This window comes from Eublepharis macularius, chromosome 15 (genome assembly GCF_028583425.1).
Source record: "Eublepharis macularius isolate TG4126 chromosome 15, MPM_Emac_v1.0, whole genome shotgun sequence".
Classification (NCBI taxonomy): Eukaryota; Metazoa; Chordata; class Lepidosauria; order Squamata; family Eublepharidae; genus Eublepharis; species Eublepharis macularius.
Window position 1 is genome coordinate 45,189,112 of NC_072804.1, and position 20,286 is coordinate 45,209,397.

A 20,286-nucleotide genomic window follows, 5' to 3' on the forward strand; every position below is an offset into this window, starting at 1 on the left:
CATCTCCACTGTATGAAGTCTAGCTGTGGTTACTTTTTGGTAAAGAAAAGGCGCTCTGTCCATGCTCAGAGACACTCCAGGCTAACAAAACACTCTATACCCGACAATAGCCAGGCAGAGAAGATTAGCACCTCAAGCACCAATCCATATGCAAAAGAACCTCCTCAGGATACAGTGAAGCCTCCCGCCATTAGCATTCCACACCCGGGGAAACTCTTACAGGATGACTCAGCCCAACCCCACCCCTCCTGAGTAGATATAAATGACCTGCCAACATCTTTTCCACACTGTGACACTGAGAGATCTCTGTCTTTTGGTGCTACACCTCTGAAGATGCCAGCCACAGCTGCTGGCGAAACGTCAGGAACTACAATGCCAAGACCACGGCAATACAGCCCGGAAAACCCACAACAACCAACACTCCTTTTTGTTACATCATATAACCTAGAGTTGGGACCAGATGTAGAACTGAATACAAATTCTGGGCCCTGTGACATACTTTCTGTAGTGACGGAGATTTCAGAGTGAGCTAGACAGGGAGGAAGGAAGAAACATGAATTTGTGCAGAGTGTTTCACCTGACTTTCTCATGGCCTGTGGCATGAGCAACGCCATTTTAAGCAGAGTTATGCCTTTCTAAGCCCACTGACTTCAAGGGACTTAGACGGGCGTAACTCTGTTGAGGGCTGCAATGTAATTTGAATCTCCATTCTATATCGACTAGAAAGTGTATTCTCAAAAGGGCAATAGCTTTCAATAGCTTGCAATGTCATGTGTGAATGCCTCCAGGGTATTGGTGTCAATTTGAGTGAGGCCAATTTATTTCAATACTTTTTGCATGACTGTTACGTGATGAAAAATGATGTATTTATTTAAAGATTTATACCCTGCTTTTCTCTTCGAGTGGGGACCGAAGATTGCTTTACACCACCCCCTTCTTCCATTCCATCATCAGAACAACAATCCTGCAAGGTTAGCTGTTCTGAAAGAACGACTGGCCCACGGTTACCCCACAAGCTTCTGTGGCAGAGAGAAAGAAAGGAGGGGATGACTCTTTAGGGCATTTCAATAGTGTGGTTTTGTGAATAATGTGCACTGAAAAGATGTGCTGTTTCAATTTACCGTCTGAAAACCATTTTGAAAATGAGTTGGGCTGGAAAGCCTGAATTGCAGCTTTGGATTTGTGAGGCCAGCATATTACCTTTGTCAAAATTAATGGCATTGTCCCTTTTGACAAAGTGGTTACGGGATAAGTCGAATTGGCACCACTTAGCCTTGTGTTCCTGTTCGCCGTGCTGCTTTCCTGGTGAGCCACAGGGCTGACCTACGGGATGCGGAAGGTGCGATAAGCATCTCGGATTGATTTCATCTCAGCGCCGGGTCAGGTTCGCCCGACCTGTAACCAGGATTGGATCAATGAGGTTGTGATGAGTGCAGCTTCCCAGTTCTGTTGGAACAGCCTTGTAGTTTACTGGGGAAAGAGGCAGAATTCAAAAGGGCGGCAACAGATTCCTGGTTCCGGGCTCCGCCATATTGACTCAACAGAGGTAAAAAAGGCAATGCCCGTCTGGTCGGACCTGCGTTCTTCAGCCCCCTCCCAAGTTGTTTTAAGTCTCTTATTTGGGAAGAATCCCTTTCGGAGATAAGCTGGCAGAAGTGGAAGGCGACAGGGGAGCCCTTGAAGGAGTGTGTGCGCCACAAATCCCATATTGTGACTTTGGAAATTGGGCAAAAGGAGGAGCAGTTTACCAGAGCTGGCAGCTTGTGGGCTCAGGACTGGCAGGCTGTGCAGAATATGGGTCCTTCCACCCCGCGCAGGCCTCACACTTATGTCCACTCCCCCCTCTTCCCTCCATGTGTTTCCAACGTTTTAGCAAGTTATCATGCACAAAATTGAACCTGCCCCGCGGCTGACCTTCTTCTACAGTTCCCGGGTGGGATGCCCTTCTGCAGCACAGAACTGAGATGCTGTTGGGCTGTGGTTCCCCCCCCCTTCTCCCATTTAGCACACGCCTTTCCTGCTAGCATCTGTTCCCAATTATCTCTTGGAAGCATGTGCAACAGGCAGCTGCGGTAGGATGGGAGCACTCGGGGAGTTCACTTACCTTGTCCATCCCCAGTCACTAACGCCCTTCAACTTTCCATTTCCTTGACCCTTTTAAAACATGGCAGTTATGTGCAGAAAAAGGGCACCGAAATGCTGACCCTTTCAGAGATTTCATTCTTCGCAAAGAGATCTTTGCGCATTTCCAGAGTTACAGATATTACTCAGTGCTGGATTCTAGCCCTTCTTTTGAGAGGTTAAAATGAAACCCAGATGATTCATTCTATTTCTTTTTCTCTTACCCGTTAAGAAGCTCAGGGTACATGATGCTCCTCTCCTCTGCTTTATTCTCACAACCCTGTGAGGTAGGTTACGTTGAGAGAGCCTTTTTCAGATGTTACAACTGTGCGTTTGGTCCTGACTCCAACATGGTGGAACGATCTGTCTAATAGCGTTGCCAGCCTCCAGCTAGTGGCTGGAGATCTCCCAGAATTACAACTGGTCTCCAGGCCATAGAGATCAGTCCACCTGGAGAAAATGGCTACTTTGGGGGGTGGACTCTATGGAATTATGCCATTCCAAGGTACTTTCCCTCCCCAAACCCCACTTTCTCCAGGTTTCATCCCCCAGATCTCCAGGAATTTCCCAGGTTGGAGTTGGCAGCCCTACTGTCTAATGAGACCAGGGCCTGGTGGGATTTGTTAATGTTCCGCCGGGCCTGTAAGACAGAGCTGTTCCGCCAGGCATTTGGCTGATGCTGGGTAAGGCCCCCGCCAGCCGGAATTAGAACGGGCCCCCCTATTAGAGCATCCGTCTCCAAAAAAGAAGTCTCCTTCTTCTTTAATTATTTCTCAGTGACAACTGGAAATGGATTAATGAACTGTCTGTGCTGCTTGTGCTTGTTTTAAAATATTTATATTGTATTTACTATGTTTTAAATTGTGCTTGTAATGTTAATGTCTATAAATGTGATCCGCCCTGAGCCTGCTGGTGCAGGGAGGGCAGAATACAAATTTAAACCAACAAACCAAACCAAACACTAGCCACATGCCTCAGGGAGTGCCTGCTGCTAGTGAAATCCAGGGGTCAGATTGCAAGTATTGGAGTTTGTATACACACATTGCATCTATGTTTATTGCCCCTGTTTGAACAACTTGGGGTGTGTGCATATCAGGATAATCTACACATGGTTTGTAGGCTGGGCTCCTTGTACTTGCGACTGCAGTGTCTGAACAGGGCTAATGCAACTGGTCACACACAGGGCCGGATCGAGGGGGGGCAGAGGGGGTAGCCTGCCCCCGGTGCTGCCAAAGAGGGGGCACCGGGCACGGCCGCCAGCCGCCAGGAGCACGCCGTGGCTTGCCGTGCGGGAGGCTGAGTGTACGGTTGGGAGGCCCTTGCCTGCCCCGCTGATGGGGCGGCTGGCTTGCCGCGCGGCAAGCCAGCCGCCGCAGCGTACGCCTGTACCACCGCCACCAGCTTCGCGGAGCATGCATGCGCTGGGGTGGCTGGCTTGCTGTGCGAGTGGCACGGGGCAGAGGGGCAGGCAAACCATGCAGAGCGCCTCCTAGCCCTGCGCTCAGCTGCCCGTGTGGCAAGTCGGCCATCCCAGCACCCGCACGTGCCACCGCCGTCGCCGCTCCGCTGATGTGACATCTTCAAGCAGCGTTGGGAGTGTGCGTGCACTGCATGCGTGTGCGGAGGCCAGAGCAAGGGTTGCACCGGGCACCGGCAACACTAGATCTGGCCCTGGTCACCCAAATTAATGAAGCTTTGAACCCTTTCAGCCAATAGTGGCTACAGTGTCAGATTGGGATCTGGGAGACCCAGGTTCGAATCCCTTCTCTGCCTCGGAAGCTTGCTGAGTGACCTAGGGCCAATCACTTTTGCTCAGCTTAACCTTCCTCATGGGGTTCTTTGTGACAATGATGTTGTAAGCCGCTTGTTTCCCCCCTGGAGAGACAAGTAGGTATAAATCACACAGGCTCCTCTGCTAATCACTTAATCCAAATAAATCAGCCACACACCTCTCAGAAGGTGTCTGTATTACCTCCCACGTTCCCACTTTTTGAACCTTCTTGCCCAGATCTGAGAGCTGTCGAGTGCTGGTATCCAGGCCCTGCTCTCGAGTGCTGGTATCCAGGCCCTGCTCTCTAAGCCCAGTGCTGTGTGAATGAACCAATGTCACTGGTTAGCCCCTTGAGTAAAGCTTTGCAAATGGGAAGCAGATTGCTGATCAAAGGGAGGGAGTGGGGAAGAGATTTAAAGCGATTTCTTCTGGTTTAGGTTTTCCTTTTGTGAGGTGGAGATTTAACCAGGCCAGGAAGTGCGGCTGCAGGCTCAGAACCACACACAAAAAATATGGCGCTCCGGCATCTTTCCCTCCTAAATCCCCCATATGTATCAGTTTGCCAGCCTCCAGTTTACACACCGACACTCGCTGAAGCTATTGCGGGGAGGAGGTATATGAATGAGCTGGCAATGCGATGATTATAAATGAAGGTGTGTGGTTATGCGCTGGTGTGCATGTGTGTCTGTAGATGTGTAAGTAGGATTCTGGGTGAGCATTGCTGCTGGCGGGGGGAGGGGAGCTCCAAGACACTGAGAGAAGCAACTGCTGAAAATCCATCCGAAGAGGATTTGAAAAGAATATTCTGAAGATTTGGGGATTAAAGAAGGGGGGGGGAGGTGGAGAACTGGTGTCTGGACGGGGTGGGGAGAGGAGAGGATTGTGCTGTAGGCAGAAGAATCATATTCAGTGCCTGGAAGGTTAAATTCTAAGATATGGCCCATTGCTCTAGGGCAGTGATCCAACCATGGAACACATGTGGGCACCATGGTATTCTCCTAGGGCTGCCAACCTTCAGGTGGAGGCAGGAGTTTTCCTGGGATTACAACAGGTGTTCAGACTACAGAGATCCAGTACCCTGGGGAAAAAATAAAAGCTCTGGAGGGCAGACTTGATAGCATCACATCCCCGTTCAGCTCTTTCCCCAGGCACCACCCCGAAATCTCCAGGTAAACTGAGTACCCAGTTTCTTGGGGGTAAAGTGTAGATGACTGGGGAAGGCAATGGCAAACCACCCCAGAACAAAAGTCTGCCAAGAAAACGTGATGCGACATCCCCCCATGAGTCAGTAATGACTCGGTGCTTGCACAGGGGACTACCTTTACCTTTACCTATCCCAAGACGATGATGACAATCCTATGTGAGCATAACAGTGGCATCTTCAAGGGGAGGGCCCACGGCTCACTGGCAGAGCATCTGCTTAGCCCGCAGAAGGTCTCAGTTTCAAATACTGACATCTCCAGTTAGAGGGATGAAGTTGTAGAAGGTGATCTGGAAGACTGCAACCTGAGACCCTTGGAGAGCAGCTGCCAGTTAGAATAGCCAATACAAATCTTACCTGACCAATGGTCTGATTCGGTATTAGGCAGCTGCAGATGTCCATTCATGTGTCCATACCACACAGGGTTGTTGTGTGGGATAAAATGGAGAAAAGGAAAACAATTTAAACTGCTTTGGGTCTCCACTGGGAAGAAAGGTAGGGTATAGATCAAGTAAATAATAACTGACAGTGAAATCCTAAACAGAGTAACTCCAGGCTAAGCATATTGAGTTCAACTCACTCACTCACTCACTCACTCACTCACTCACTCACTCACTCACTCACTCACTCACTCACTCACTCACTCACTCACTCTTCTTAAAAACTACCCTGGATCTTTGGAACTCTCTCCCCATGAGTTGTATCTCGCCTCCACATTATGAGCCTCCTGAAAATAACATTTTTTTTAAATCTAGAGGGCCTTTTATTTCCTATCCTGGTTTGAAATTGCTGGTTTTTAATCTCTTGTCTTGAAGGTTTTACAGTTGTAATTATATGATATTGCATGTAAGCCGCCTTAGGCACTTCTTGAACTGGAAAAACAGTGCATCAATAACCTAAAGAAAGAATGAAATTGAGAAGGGTTTTTGTATATATGTATACTTTTGCTTTGTGAATTTAATCACACATCACTGGACTGAAGAGATTCCAATAACAAAAATCCCTGATTTATCCCAAAGGAAGATTGGTTTTCTTTCACATGTGTTACCAAGAAAAAGGGGAGGGGCATCTTAAATTTGCACATGAACTACATGTGCATATACTCATAAAATCCTTCTTGTGTATAACCTCTTGGGGGGCCGGGGAGTTCATCTTACATTCACGGTCCTCTACACTTTGGGTAATAGGTGAGTAGACCATACAAAATAGAAGACAGTCAATCCCAGGTAGATGATGAAGAAATCCCCTTAAGAATATAATGCTAACAAAATGCATTTTATTTACACTGCTTCATGGATTCTAGCGAACTGACAGTAGCACGCAGAACAGAAGTTGCTGTGTCATAACACTAAGGATGCCAATGTATAGAACTAGACCAAAGAGGCTTTAGGTCTCTAGTTGTTGTGTAAAGTGCCTCAATTATACAGTGGAGATATTAGGTGCTGTATGAATCCAATTAATTGCGGTATCTCCTCCTCTAAATGCATATTATATCTGCAAGACCGTTCTCGGAGAGACCAGTGCTAAAAATAAAAAGCCCTTGCATCTGTCAGAGCGATGATATGTCCTCTAAAAGGTGTACAGGTGAAAACAGGGACGTTTTTGTATTTGTAAATGGCTATTACAGCCCTAACTAGCCCAGTCTCTCCAGAACTGTTGGCCACAGTTGGATAGGAGATCAGGGAAGATTGGTGTTGCTATGCAGAGAAAGGCTATTATGTGAGACAGGATGCTGAACTAGATAGATCTCGTGGTCTTACGAGCTCTCTAAGCCCCACCTGGAAGCTGGCAACCCTACCTCCTGTACCAAAGTAAGAAAAGCACCGATTGACTCTGATTTGGGAAAGAGACTGTTTGTTGCAGAAGAGAATGGGTGCCTGGCAACTCATTGTGGGGCACCATTGTACCCCCAGACACCATGTCAAGGGGTCTCTGATGTACATATTTGAAAAACATTCCCTGCATCTCCATGGGACGTTGTTTCACCAGGGGCAGGTACCAGAACCCAGGCCGTCCGTGTTCAATAGGGTCCGTGGGAGGCTTTGCTTTCGGCCTGGTGACATTCAACCAGAATGGCAACCCAGGTGTTTTGATTCCCAGGCTCCCTCCGTCCATTCTCCAATATGCAATCTCTGTCTCGGGGGCCGAGGCTCCCACCCGCTCATTCCCCATTTCTATTCACTCAACCCCAATTCCAGCACTCTACTGCACAGTGAGTGGAAGTTGTTTGCCAGCAGCTGGGCTGCGGAGTGCCAGGCCTGGGATCTGGTGGGAGAACGGCCACATGTTGCCAGGGCTGGCCGGCAGTAGCTCCAGTTCTGGCCTCCTCCTCCTCCTCTGCTTCAGACGGTTTCAAATAGATGCCTTCAAACAAAGTTGGAAGAGGAGGGAGGAGTTTGGCCTTTTCAGGCATCCCCCTGTCGGGTTTTGTCTTCTCCCCCCTCCCCAACCGCCCCTTCTGCCATGCTCTCAATAGGGTCGCAGCAGGCCCTGTTACCAGGGGCAACGGGGCCTGTGCTCGACTCTTGCTGGGCCTGGGAATTCCAACAGCTTTTTCTGATGTCTTTGCCAATTGATGGGTTCCCCCCACCCCATCAGAAGCAAAGCAGAAGAAGTGAGTGGGGTGATCAGGCGGGCTAGGGGGAAGAATCTGAAACAGGTGGGAATGGGTAAGGATGGGAACCGAGTGAGAATCCCACTCACGAGCTGCCAGGGGTGGTGGCTGGGCCTGTCCTTAGGCTGCCAACGGCAGGTCAGTTCTCTCCAACTGTTGTGGTCTTTGCTAATACCCAGTCTGCTCCTGTGGGCAGTTGGCAGTGGACTCCCCCTTTTACTGATAGTCACAGCAGGGAGGCGAAGAACTGAATGGGCTGAGAAATCTGAATTTCCATTTCAGAGCCCACCCCTCCTCCCAGCCACTGAAAAGAGGCTGTGGTGTGCCGAGAAGCAGTTCAGGCCCAGTCTATGTGAATTCCTCTCCAAATCAAGCCTGTTTCTCATGGAGGATGTAAAACAGTTTATTCGCATAGCAGCTGTGTTGTTTCTCAGGTGGGACAGGTGTGGACGACACTGGGGTGAACTGAGCACATGGTGACGCGTCCTCTGCTCCAGCCCTGCCAACTTGATTTGTAGAGAGAGATGTTCCAGCCTCCTGTGTCTGCCTAGAAATCATGGTTTACTCCAGGGGCAGGCAATCTTTCTGTCCTGAGTGCCCCTCCCCACGTTGCAATAAACAGATGCATTTGTTTGCAAGAAAGATCCAATGTGTGCACACTTTACAGTTGGAACTAGAGTTGTCGCCTTCAGATATGGCCTGGAGATCTCCCAGAATTACAACTGATCCAGACTAAAGTGATCGGCTCCCCTGGAGCAAATGGCTGCTTTGTAAGGTGGACTTTATGGCATTATACCCCACCAAGGTCCCTCCATTCCCTAAACCCTGCTGTACTCAGACTCCACCCCAAATCTCCAGGACTTTCCCAATCCAGAGCTGGCAACTGTAGTTGAAACTGGCGACCAGTACTAGTAAATGTGGATTAAATCACACATTCTGCTGTACATGTGCTGAATATAGCATGAAACTTACTCAATGCAGTATAAAGAAAAATCAAGTGTGCACTGTCTAAGGTTGTCAACCTCCGTGCCTGGAGTTCTCCTGGGATTTGCCCTGGCTCCTTCCCAGTTGCATGGGAAGCCTCCTATAGTCTTCTTTTCTCTTGGAGACTCAAGGCAGATTACAAAATTAGAAAAACAGTAAAATAAGGCATAGCAGTATAAGATATCCGACAAACCATATAACAACTGAATGACAAACAAGAGAAAATAATGCAGGACAAACGAGATACTGCATAAAATAAACAGTGCTATATGGACTCTAAAGAAGGCAGGGATCCATATTTCCTCATGTAATGTGGCATTCCATGGTGAACATGACTGCTATGCAGCCCTGATCTAGAGAAAGTTATATGAATGGGTCGTAAATTGGTCATGACTCGTCCCATTTTCTTCAATGGGATTTAAGCCCAAGAAACTTTCTCTGGGGTTAGGCCAAAATATAGGCATGCCCACTGAAATATGTGGCCTACTAGGCCTTCAGAGAATCCCAGAAAAACTCCGAGGGACACAGAAATGCATTTCGTTACAATCTCTCACTGTCCCCCTGCCTCTGTTTGTACCACGAGGAAGGTCTACTGGGATTACTGGGTGAGCTCATGGAAAGGATCCGGTAGAACCGATACAGTAATTATCTCCAGAGGGAGGTAATCCGGGTGCCATGAATGGAGTTCAAATTCTAGGTTGGACTGCAGCTTTGGGTGATGGAGGGAGGAAGACAGGAGCACAAGCACAGGGAAAATAAACAACATGCTAACGAATTGCTAATTAAAGCTCAATTTTCCAGACAATAATAACTTGTGTGCCTCCTGGGAGAGATTTTTTTCCATTGCAAGAGCTGATTCAATGCTTCATGCAAGCTTGGTTAACAGAAGAGCCTAAATCCCGAGATAGCTTAGCTGGCTGTATGATCCGTTCAAGTGGTAAGGGTCGTAAAAATGCGACGGGCTCTACTTTAAACACTTGACAACGTCCTCCCCCTCCCCCAGTTATTAATGGGGAGGAACTTTCAAGAAGGATTTAAAATGGCAATGCTTGCATTTTTATTTTATTTAGTTTTTGGTGGGTAGCTGTATTGGTAAGATTCGAGTCCAGTGGCACCTAAAGACTGATTTCAGGGGTACACGTTTTTGAGAGCCAAACTCCCTTTGTCGGACACTGTATCTTACAAAGGGAGTGTGACTCTCAAAAACTTATACCCTGATAATCTTGTTGGTCTTTAAGGTGCTACTGGACTCAAATCTTAGAGATTTGTTTAGAGATTTATACCCCACTTTTCTCCCTGACGAGGACCCACCCAAAGCAGCTTACAATACCATTCTGCCCTCTTCCATTTTTTCCTCACAATGACCACCCTGTGCGATAAGTTGCCCTGACTGGTCCAAGGTGGATATTTCTTCATGTTCTGTTAAATATTTATTTATTTGATTTATTTCATTTGTACTCCACTTTTCTCCCCAAGAGGGAACCCAAGAAGCTTTCATTGGTCCCCTGTCCTCTATTTTATCCTCACAAACAACCCTGCAAGGTAGGTTAGGCTGAGAGCGTGTGACTGGCCTAAGGTCACCCATTAAGCTTCCATGGCAGAGTGGGGATTTGAAACTGGGACTTCCAGATCCTAGCCCGACTCTCTAACCACTACACATCACTGGCTCTCACATCAAAGGGTGGGGAAAAGGAGATTTAAACTGGGGCTCACTATTCAAGTTTCTGCTCTGCATGAAGGAAGTCCCAGGTGTAACCCCCAGGTAAATGATTTCAAGTATCAGGTATGGGGAAAGCTTTTTCTACCATAGACCTTGGAGAGTCACCTTCCTGGACCCAAGGTAGCGCTGCAGGTGGGGTAATCTCCTCCTTTGTAACTTCCTCCTTGTTTGATTATTGTTGCGTGTATTATTGCTGAAGTCTGCTACACGTTGCTTTGCATTGTGCATTTTTGTTTCTTTGTAACCCAAGATTGGCAATCGTCAAAAAGCGGGTTAAAGCAGGAAGTGCTGAGTTACAGTCCATCCACACATTAAGCCACTCAGGACGCTGGCTGAACTCGGGCAAGTACCTGCCCATCTTGTTTTCCAACAGGTAGGAAAAATGACTGCTTTGAAGTGGAGATCCTGCTTGCATATCTCCGCATGCCGCTGTCCCCTTGCCCTGTTCCAAAGCACGTTGCTTCCCTCCTCATCCTTTTTGCCTGTGGTCTGTTGTCCTCCCCCATTGAGTGCTTCCATACAGCAGTGACAGACTAGATGATGGACGGCGTTCGTGGCCGGTCACCCATCTGCTTCCCATACGGGGACAGCATGGCAGAGATCTGTCCTCTCTGTTGGGGATGGCATTCGAAGGGGACGGTTCCAGATGGGGTTTCTCTCCCTCTATAGCAGAAGAAGCCATCTTTGCTCAGGCTCCACGAAGGAGGAGACAAAAGTGGAGAATGGGTGGGCCAATCCTTCCAGGGAAGCGTTATTATTATTATTATTATTATTATTTATATGCATGAGAGCAAGACAGCATGTCATTAAGAGAATTGATGTGAGAAGCAGAGACGCATGGCTCGAATTAAGGGACCACATGATGATTGATCCCAGAGGCTCATCTCCTGTAAAGGCAGGGTGGTAAAAGTGGATGATCGAGTCTAACTTTCTAAAGTCCTGGAGGGAGAGGGTCGCACAGCCCCATAAACAGTTCACAAGCTCCTTGAGCGATGCTCGGTTTGAGGATTTGTGGACTGGGTTATTATCATTCTGTGTTTCAATACATATCCCAATCATTAGGCTGAGGCAGGCCCCGAAGGCAGCTTGCAAGCCTGTCTCTTATTACTATGCCTAACATTGCACAAAATGCTGTACGATGCAGTACATTTTTGTTTAAAAAAAAATCTGTGCGCTTTTAATCTGCTTATTTTCATCTCATTAATGGACTCTTAGCTTTTGTCTCCTTGTCACTTGTTGTTGCATTGTTAGCTACACTGAGTCTGACGAAAGAAGGTGGTATAGAAACATTTCTAGCACAAGTCCCATTAGGGCTGCCAACCTCCAGGTGGGGACTGGAGATCTCCCAGAATTATAATTTATCATGATTACCGAGATCAGATCCCCGGGAGAAAATAGTTGCTTTGGAGGGTAGACTGTATGGCATCATACCCTGTATGGTATTATACCCTGCTGAGGCCCCTGCCCTCCCCAAACCCCTCCCTCTCCAAGGTCTATCCTCCAATCTCCAAGAATTTCCCAACCCAGAGTTGGCAATCCTAAATCTCCTGCATATTATTAAATAAGGCTGGTGGATGAAGACAAAATGCAAAAGAGATAAGGAGAGACAAGCTTGAATTATAAAAGCTGTAAAGCAAGTTTGAAACACAAGTAGCTAGGATTAAACAATTGGATTTTTTTTAAAAAAAGAAAATCCACAAAAGAAATGGCTGGTAATGGATTGGGGACTGGCCTACATGACTCTGGTTTGCACCGCGAGCCGAGGAAGTTAACATGTTCTTCGCTCTAGTGGCGTTTCCAGGGATCCAGGCCAGCCCGCTTGCTCCTGCTGCTTGGTAAATACTCCGGGCTCTGTCTGGACAATGAGTGGGAGGGCAGAAGAGGCTGCCTTTGAGAAGCTGCTAGACAGGGAGGTTTTTTGATTGGCAAGGCAGTTTTGTGCAATTTCAGTGGTAAAGCTTTTCCTGTATTTTGCCACTTCAGGCTGAGAGGGTTGCATGTTTGCAGATTTCCCTCTCCCCAAGGGGGAAAACACTCCCTTCCATGCAGAAAAACAATGTGCAATCTTACCTAGACAGAGTGATAGGAGGTCTGTCACATACTGCCTTTTTTAAAGCCCACAAACAGCATCTGCAAGAGGTTGGAAATACAGTTGCCAACTCTGGTCTGGGAAATTCCTGGAGAGTTGAGGTTGGTGTCCATGGAGGAGACAATTTGGGGAGGGATTTCACCTAGAATTGATGGTACGCTGGGGTTGCCAGCTCTGGGCTGGGAAATTCCTGGAGATTTGGGTGGTGGAGCCTGGAAAGGGTGGGGTTTGGGAAGGGGAGGGGCCTCACCCTCAGCAGGATATAAAGCAATAGAGTCTACCTTCCAAAGCAGCTATTTTTTCCAGGGGAACTGATCTCTTTGCCTGGGGATCAGTTGTAATTCCAGGAGATCTCCAGCCACCAACTGGAGGCTGGAAACCCTAGATATAGAATAGAGTTTGCCCTCTAAAGTTGCCACTTTTTCCAGGAATACCTGTAGTCTGGAGATCAGTTGTAATTAGAAGAGAACTCCAGGCCCATCTGGAGATTGGCAGCCCTAGTTGGAAGGGCAATTTGGGTAGGTGTGGTTGGGGAAGGTTGAAAGTAGGGCTGCCAAGTCCAAGCTGGGAAATTCCAGGAGATTTGGGGGGTGGAGCCTGGAGAGGGTGGGGTTTGGGAGGGGAGGGGCCTCAGTGGGGTATAATGGCATAGAGTTCACCCTTCAAAGCAGCCATTTTCTCCAGGGGAACTGGTCTCTGTTGCCTGGAGATCAGTTGTAATTTCGGGAGATCTCCAGTTACCACCTGGAGACTGGCAACCCTAGTTGAAAACTTTGTGCCAGTTCTTCAATTTCAGCCCATATCCACCCCCCACTGTGACCTTTTAGCGTTCCCAATCTCCAGGTGGTGGCTGGAGATCTCCTGGAATTACAACTGATATCCAGACCACAGAAATCAGTTCCCCTGGAGTAAATGGCTGTCTTGGAAGGTGGACTCTATGACATTATACCCAGCTGAGCCCCCACCTCTCCAAATCCCATCTTCCCCGGGTTCCCCTCCCCCAAATCTCCAGGACTTTTCCAACCCAGAGCTGGCAACCTAGGGCCTGTAGAGCTCAGATGTGTGTGTGTGACTGAGAGTATCTCTGATCCCATGCCGGTACCATGGTCCTGAATCTCTGGGCAGGAGAGAGTGGCCCCCTGCCTTTCATCCACACCTGTAGCCCGGCCACTTGGACCCTGGAGTGGTACAGTCCAGGAACAACTTTGCCATTTTATTCTGTGCAGTGCCTCAACTCAGCTGGCAGTCCCCACGTTGATCACTGCTGCGGATATTATTCATTCACTTATCTACTTCATTTATAGCAGAGCCTCAAGAGGCATTATTACGATTTTACCAAAAAACAGCCAGTGATGCAATAAAAAACAATCCGATCAATACAACGAAAATATCTAGAAAATTTGCACCGATGTTAAAACGACCACAGCATTCCTTTTACACAAATACTCCCCTGGACGATTCCATTTTACACGTTCTGGCTGGATCAGCATGAGTGGTACAGTCCAGAAATGGCTCAACTCCCCCCCCCCACCTCTAGTTGCGACGCCTTCCATTTGAACAGCGCAGCACTATATCAGCTGTTGGGGAAGCGGCCATCGCGACTCCCTCAGAGAAGACAAACAGATGAAGATGGTTCAAAATCTAGAAGATAAATTTCTAGAGACTAGCCTCTGTTTCGCCTGAAGGCAAGAAAACGGAAGGGAGCCTTATTGGAAACATTTAAAAGGCTATCAGAAAGATGCTAGAAGAGAATCACTCCTCTACAGGGCTTTTTTTCTGGGGAAAGAGATGGTGGAACTCAGTGGGTTGCCCTCGGAGAAAATGGTCCCATGGTTGGTGGCCCCGCCCCCTGATCTCCAGACAGAGGGGAGTTTAGATTGCCCTCCGCGCCGCTGAGCTCAACTCCCCTCTGGTCTGGAGATCAGGGGGCGGGGCCACCACCCATGTGACCATTTTCAAGAGGTTCCGGAACTCCGTTCCACTGCGTTCCTGCTGAAAAAAAGCCCTGCTCCTCTATGCCTACTAAAGACTGCCAAAGAAACGAGCGCCAGCAGAGACAGGGTGGTGCAATTCTTAGAGGGACGGACTAGGGTCAGATCCCTCCTCAGTCACAAAACGTATCTTCACTCACGTACACAGCCTAGCCTACCTCACAGGGTTGTTGTGAAAAGAAGAGGTGAGAATCCCTGTTGCTTATAGCTTATGTTCAAATCCCCCTTCAGTTGCGAAGTTTACCTTGAGCCACATATTCTTTTTTTTCATCTTAACCTGCTTTCCAGGTTTGCTGAGAGGGGAAACTTTTCTGTTCTTTATAGGAATGTATGAGGGAGGAACCTGCCAAAGGAGGGGACCAGACTGGAAACCTTCCCTTTGTAGGATTTCATAGCCATTTAGGGTGTGAAGCAGGTTAACTCTCCCATCCTACCTCTTTCCCCCCTCTCTAATGTGGCAACCATCTCGGAGACCCAGGTTCAAATCCTAATTCTACTATGGAAGCTTGCTAGACCAGTCATGGGACTCTTAGCCTGGCCTACCTGACAGGGTTGCTGTGAGGATAAAAGGACGGAAGGGGAAATCATGTAAGCTGCTTTGAGTTCACATTAATGAGCAAGGCGGGCTATAAAAGAACAAAGAAACAGCTCTCAATTTTCGTGTCTTTTGGAGCATAATCAATCATCATCAAACCATTTTGTTGCATTTCCAACCCTTTTAGTTAATTTGGAGGAGGGTGCCGTCAAGTCATAGCTGACTTATGGTGACCCCTGGTAGGGTTTTCATGGCAAGAGACTAACAGAGGTGGTTTGCCATCGCCTGCCTCTGCAACCCTGGTCTTCTTTGAAGGGCTCCCATCCAATGACTAACCGAGGTGGACCCTGCTTAGCTTCTGAGATCTGGCTCACCTGGGCTATCCAGGTGAAGATTTTAGTTAATTTAAGAAGTTGCATTTTTCAGGAATACTTGGGTACTTCTCTGAGTATGTAGAAATCCCTATCTTGTTTGCCTGTGGCTGTGTGGAGGTGGTTTCCCAACCCTTCCATGAGCCAGAGAAACACTTTGTTGTCATAGCAGCTCTTTTGAAAAGTGACCAGGTGCAAAGGAAGACACGTCTCCTGTCCCTTTTTGTCCAAGGGGTTGGAATTCCAACCACTGACCATGTTGCTGGGTATGCATGAATGAAGTGGATGCTGCTAGCTGCTGTATATTTTTTGAAGAAAATCCTTTTGCAGAATGGATGTTCAAAGGTCAGCAATGAAAATCGACTAGACCACTAAAAGAGACAGGATTGGATTTATAAATTATGAGCCATATTGATTATGGATGCAACAAACTGAAATTCACTTTGGGAGGTCACCAAAAAAAAAGACAATTATATGACAGAAGGGTGTTTTCTGATCGTATATTTGGAGAATGGGCACATAGCCATGTCAGGCAGATTTCAGAGACTGTGAAATAAAATATCTTTAAAATAAATAAACGAGATGGTAGAGCATTGTACTAATAAAAAGATGCAGACTTGTTATGCATTCGTCACTTCCCTCAAGTTGCATGGAGTTCCAAGGGCAATGTTTCCTGAGTTTGACGATCTTTGGATGAGACCACAGCCCTGGAAACTTGGGGCATCTTTGTCATTTAGGCTTAATGTAAATATATATATATATACACAAAATACCTGTAGGAATGCCCTGACCAGGATAGCCCAGGTGAGCCTGATCTCGTCAGATCTCAGAAACTAAGCTGGGTCGGCCTTGGTTAGTATTTGAATGGGAGACCTCCAATGAAGGGTTGTGGAGGTAGGCAATGACAAACCACCTCTTCATCTATTGTCCTGAAAACCTCACCAGGGGTTGCCATAAGTCAGCTGTGACTTGAGGGCACTCTCCACCACCACCACCAGTAGAAACAAGAGGCATTCTTAAAAACTGTAGATTTGCTGCCCCCCCCATCATATTCCCAGAGAGACTTCCTTGCCAAGGTGCTTTACCATGCACAGGGCTTTTTTTCTGGGAAAAGCAGTGGTGGAACTCAGGACTGCACAATGACGTCACTTTGGGTCAGCAGGAACAAGTGGGGGGGGGAGAGTTTTTTAAAGTTTAAATCCCCCTCGGCAAAAATAGTCACATTACCGGTGACCCCGCCCCCTGATCTCCAGACAGAGGGGAGTTTAGATTGCCCTCCGCACAGGAGCAGCGCGGAGGGCAATCTAAACTCCCTTCTGTCTGGAGATCAGGGCGCGGGACCACTGGCCATGTGACCATGTTCAAGAGGTGCCGGAACGCTGTTCCACCTCGTTCCAGCTGAAAAAAAGCCCTGATCTTGCAGTCAATTCACAGCACCTTTTGTTTCCTGCTCTTACTGTACTGTCCCTAAAAGTCTGTTTCTTTGCATAGCTACTGCCCCCCTCCCTTCAGTTGGAGAAAGAGGGGGGGAGTTCACCTTTTGTGACGGAGTAAACCACAGATTCTACACCTGTCAGGAAGCAATCTCCAAACCATTAGTTCTCATTGACAAAACTTCAGCCTTCTGGGCATTAAGCCTAACAAAGAGCTGGTCAGCCAGAAGCCTTAAGGCTTGTCAAGATATAGACTATGTGTAATCATACATTATTATTGGATTGAGGTTACCGTATATTAAATGAAGGACATGCGGTGGGGGAAAGAGAGGATCACACATGCAGCCGACAGGGTTTGATTTTGCTTTCGTCCTTGCTCCTTCAGAAAGTTGTTTGTCTAAATCTCTTTATAAAATAAAAGAGTTGCAACTGGAAGGAATTTTCGGCAGGCGAAGCGTGTCTCGCTCAGCTTTGGCAGAGATTGGCGCAGCAGAATTAAAAGTGCAGGAATCCTGCCCTCGTTTTTGTGGGTGTGTGGTTTTGGTTTTTTTTTGCATCTGATCATGCTACAACCTGGCTGGTTTATGGATGCTCATGCTCTATTTATTTTTAAAGGCTTATACCTTGGGGAAGGCTTCTACCTGCTTAGCAGGCCTAGGAAGCTTACCGTGAAGCAAGAGGGAAACAGTTGCTTTGCGCAGTAGATTCCAGAGGGGCCATTTCTGCCTCCATCCAGGGCCGGCCCAGAGGTTCCTAGGCAAACTTCAGCAGCCCTCCCTCATTCAATACACAAACACCAGGAAACATTAAGTGGCTGATGCCAAGGGCTGCAGTCCTAAGCATGCGTATCTAGGAGTAAACCCCATTGAATATAATGGATCTTACTTCTGAGCAGGCATGGCAGATATGCATTGGAGAAATATTGGTTTGGCCCCCCTGTGGCCTGCATCCTGGAACCCGGGGGCTGCCTGTGGCTTTCTAACTCTTTTGACACCCTCCATAGCTCTGGTGCCCTAGGCAATTGCCTAGGTTTGGTTTGCAGATGGACAGCCCCTGCCTGTGTCTGTGTACATCATGAAAAATGAGTTAGGGGTGGAGATGTCATTTTGGTGTTTTGCACTTCAGGCATCATAAATGTCTGAGCTCTGCTCCCTTGGAATGTAGGTTTAGGCCAGGTCTGCGCAACCCATCTACACGTAGTCCCCAAGGTATCTGATAAAACCACTCTATTAAATAGCAATTTGCCCATGGATCAAACAGCCTAGGGAAATTATTGGATTTTATTACTCAAAGCTTTTCAAGAAAAGACAACCCAGTTCCCCGCTGTACTCAGCTGCCTGGCTTGACGCTGCCTTGCCCTGCTATGATGTCAGAACAGGTAAACCAATGGCAGCCAGAGATGCTGTGATTTTGCTCTCCCTTCTTTACCAATACATGTGGCAACTGTGACACCAAGGCAGATCAGCCACCCCTTGATGAGATCAGGTGATGTGAATAATTCTCCAACATGATTTGGTTTGTGACCCAATGAGGTGTTTGCAAGTCAAGTAAAAACTAAGGTAAAACCAGAAATAAAGCCAGGTAAAACCAGAAATAATATTCATGATACTAGCAAAACCTACCAAACCCCAATGTGGCATAGTGGTTAGAGTGTTAGACCAGGATCTGAGGGCCCCAGGTTTGAATCCCCTGTCGGTCATGATTTTAAAAAGATGATCTTGGGCCAGATATAATCTTTCAATTTAACTTGCCTCACAGCGTTGTTGTGAGGATAAAATGGAGGAGGGGCAAGCTATGTACAACTACCCTGAGCTCATCGGTAGGATAAAAATATACTAAAGAAAGATTGCCAGAAATAAGTAGGAGGATCCACACCTGGTAAAAATGTGCAACTTTAAATACACACAAAGAAATATGCTTTAGGTTTTATAGATCTTTCTTTCTCGGCATTCTGCATGTACATCAGTAACAGCAGTTTCCTATCTCATTTGACCTTACAAATCACCTTGTGAGCTAGACAAGGTTGTTCCCATTTTCCAGATGGAAAACTGAGGCCAAGAGGCAATGACTTAGACAAAACTCCGTTGTGAGTCGCTCTTCAGAAGCAACCTTTTAGAAGGAATGATCCTACAGAAAAAGGGGAAGTTTAGTGATTTCCTCAATCCACCAGCCACAAACTTGATGTTTGGCACTAGGAAGGGGTGAGGGGAAGAGAAGTATGAGCTCCTAGGAGAATCACAGTGTGGGAGTCTACTCAGAATCCTACTTAAGCCTACTCAATGGAGCTTACTCCCAGGAAAGTGTTTTTAGGATCACACAGTCATGCTACTGCATGGCACAATATGAGACACCTACACCCATCAGTTCCCTGACCTGGGTAGCCCTGGCTAGCCAGATCTTGGAAGCTAAGCAGGGTCTGCCCTGGTTAGTATTTGGATGGGAGACCACCAAGAAAGTCTCAGGTTGCTATGCCGAGGCACACAATGGCAAACTGCCTCTATGCTTCTCTTGCCTTGAAAACCCTGTGAGATTGCCATAAATTGGCTGTGACATTCCACCACCACACTCACAAATTAGTAGAAGCACTGTGTGCCACAGGGGTTATGTCTCTGGAACTTTGTAGCTAGCATCAAATACTACACAATCCAAATTAACTGGTTCCTTACTCAAAATTGCTCATGCAGATGACAACTTCCAGCATTTATTTGGAAGGACAGAACCCCCCACCCTTCCATTTCCACTTTGACTATAAGTACCTTTGGACCACTGTAACAGTTCGGCGCTTAATGCCAGTCAAATGCGTTGGAATATATTCTGCCTGATGGCTTAGGATCCTCATCTTCTCCTTGGGGGGAAAAAATATGGGACAATGAGCTGATTGCTACCCAATTGGCAAAATGCCATTTTAGTACCTCATTAACACATGTTGGATTGATCCTTCCTAATGTTTTGTGGCAGTGCTGGGGCTGAAGCTCAGTAGGAGAAAATCTCTGCAAAATGTCAGTTTGCAAGGTGAGGGAAGTGTAGCATGCCCTACTCTCTCTCCCAGCCAAACTGTCACCAGGACATCTGCCTTCCCCGGTACCGAAGCCACAGAAATGTTGGAACTGGCACATAGAGATCTGAAAACTGACAAAAATCTGAGGCCCATTTACATTAAAGCAAAGCCTGGTCTATTTATTTGTCTACCTGTTTAATACAAACTATGCCAGTACTGGTTGCAGGTAGCTATGCTAGTCCACAACAAAAATCCTAACCCCAAAGCCATGAAATACCTTTTGGTTGCATCAAGCAAAATATATTATTTTGGTTTCTGTTTGGTTGTCTGACCCCACAAAAAGGTACGGCGTGGCTTTTGGTTTAAGACAATATTGTTTATCATTCCAAGGCAGCTTGCTCTTGGAGGGCACCTGCCCGTTTGCAAGTTGCACTCAATCCGTCATCTTCTTGTGATGG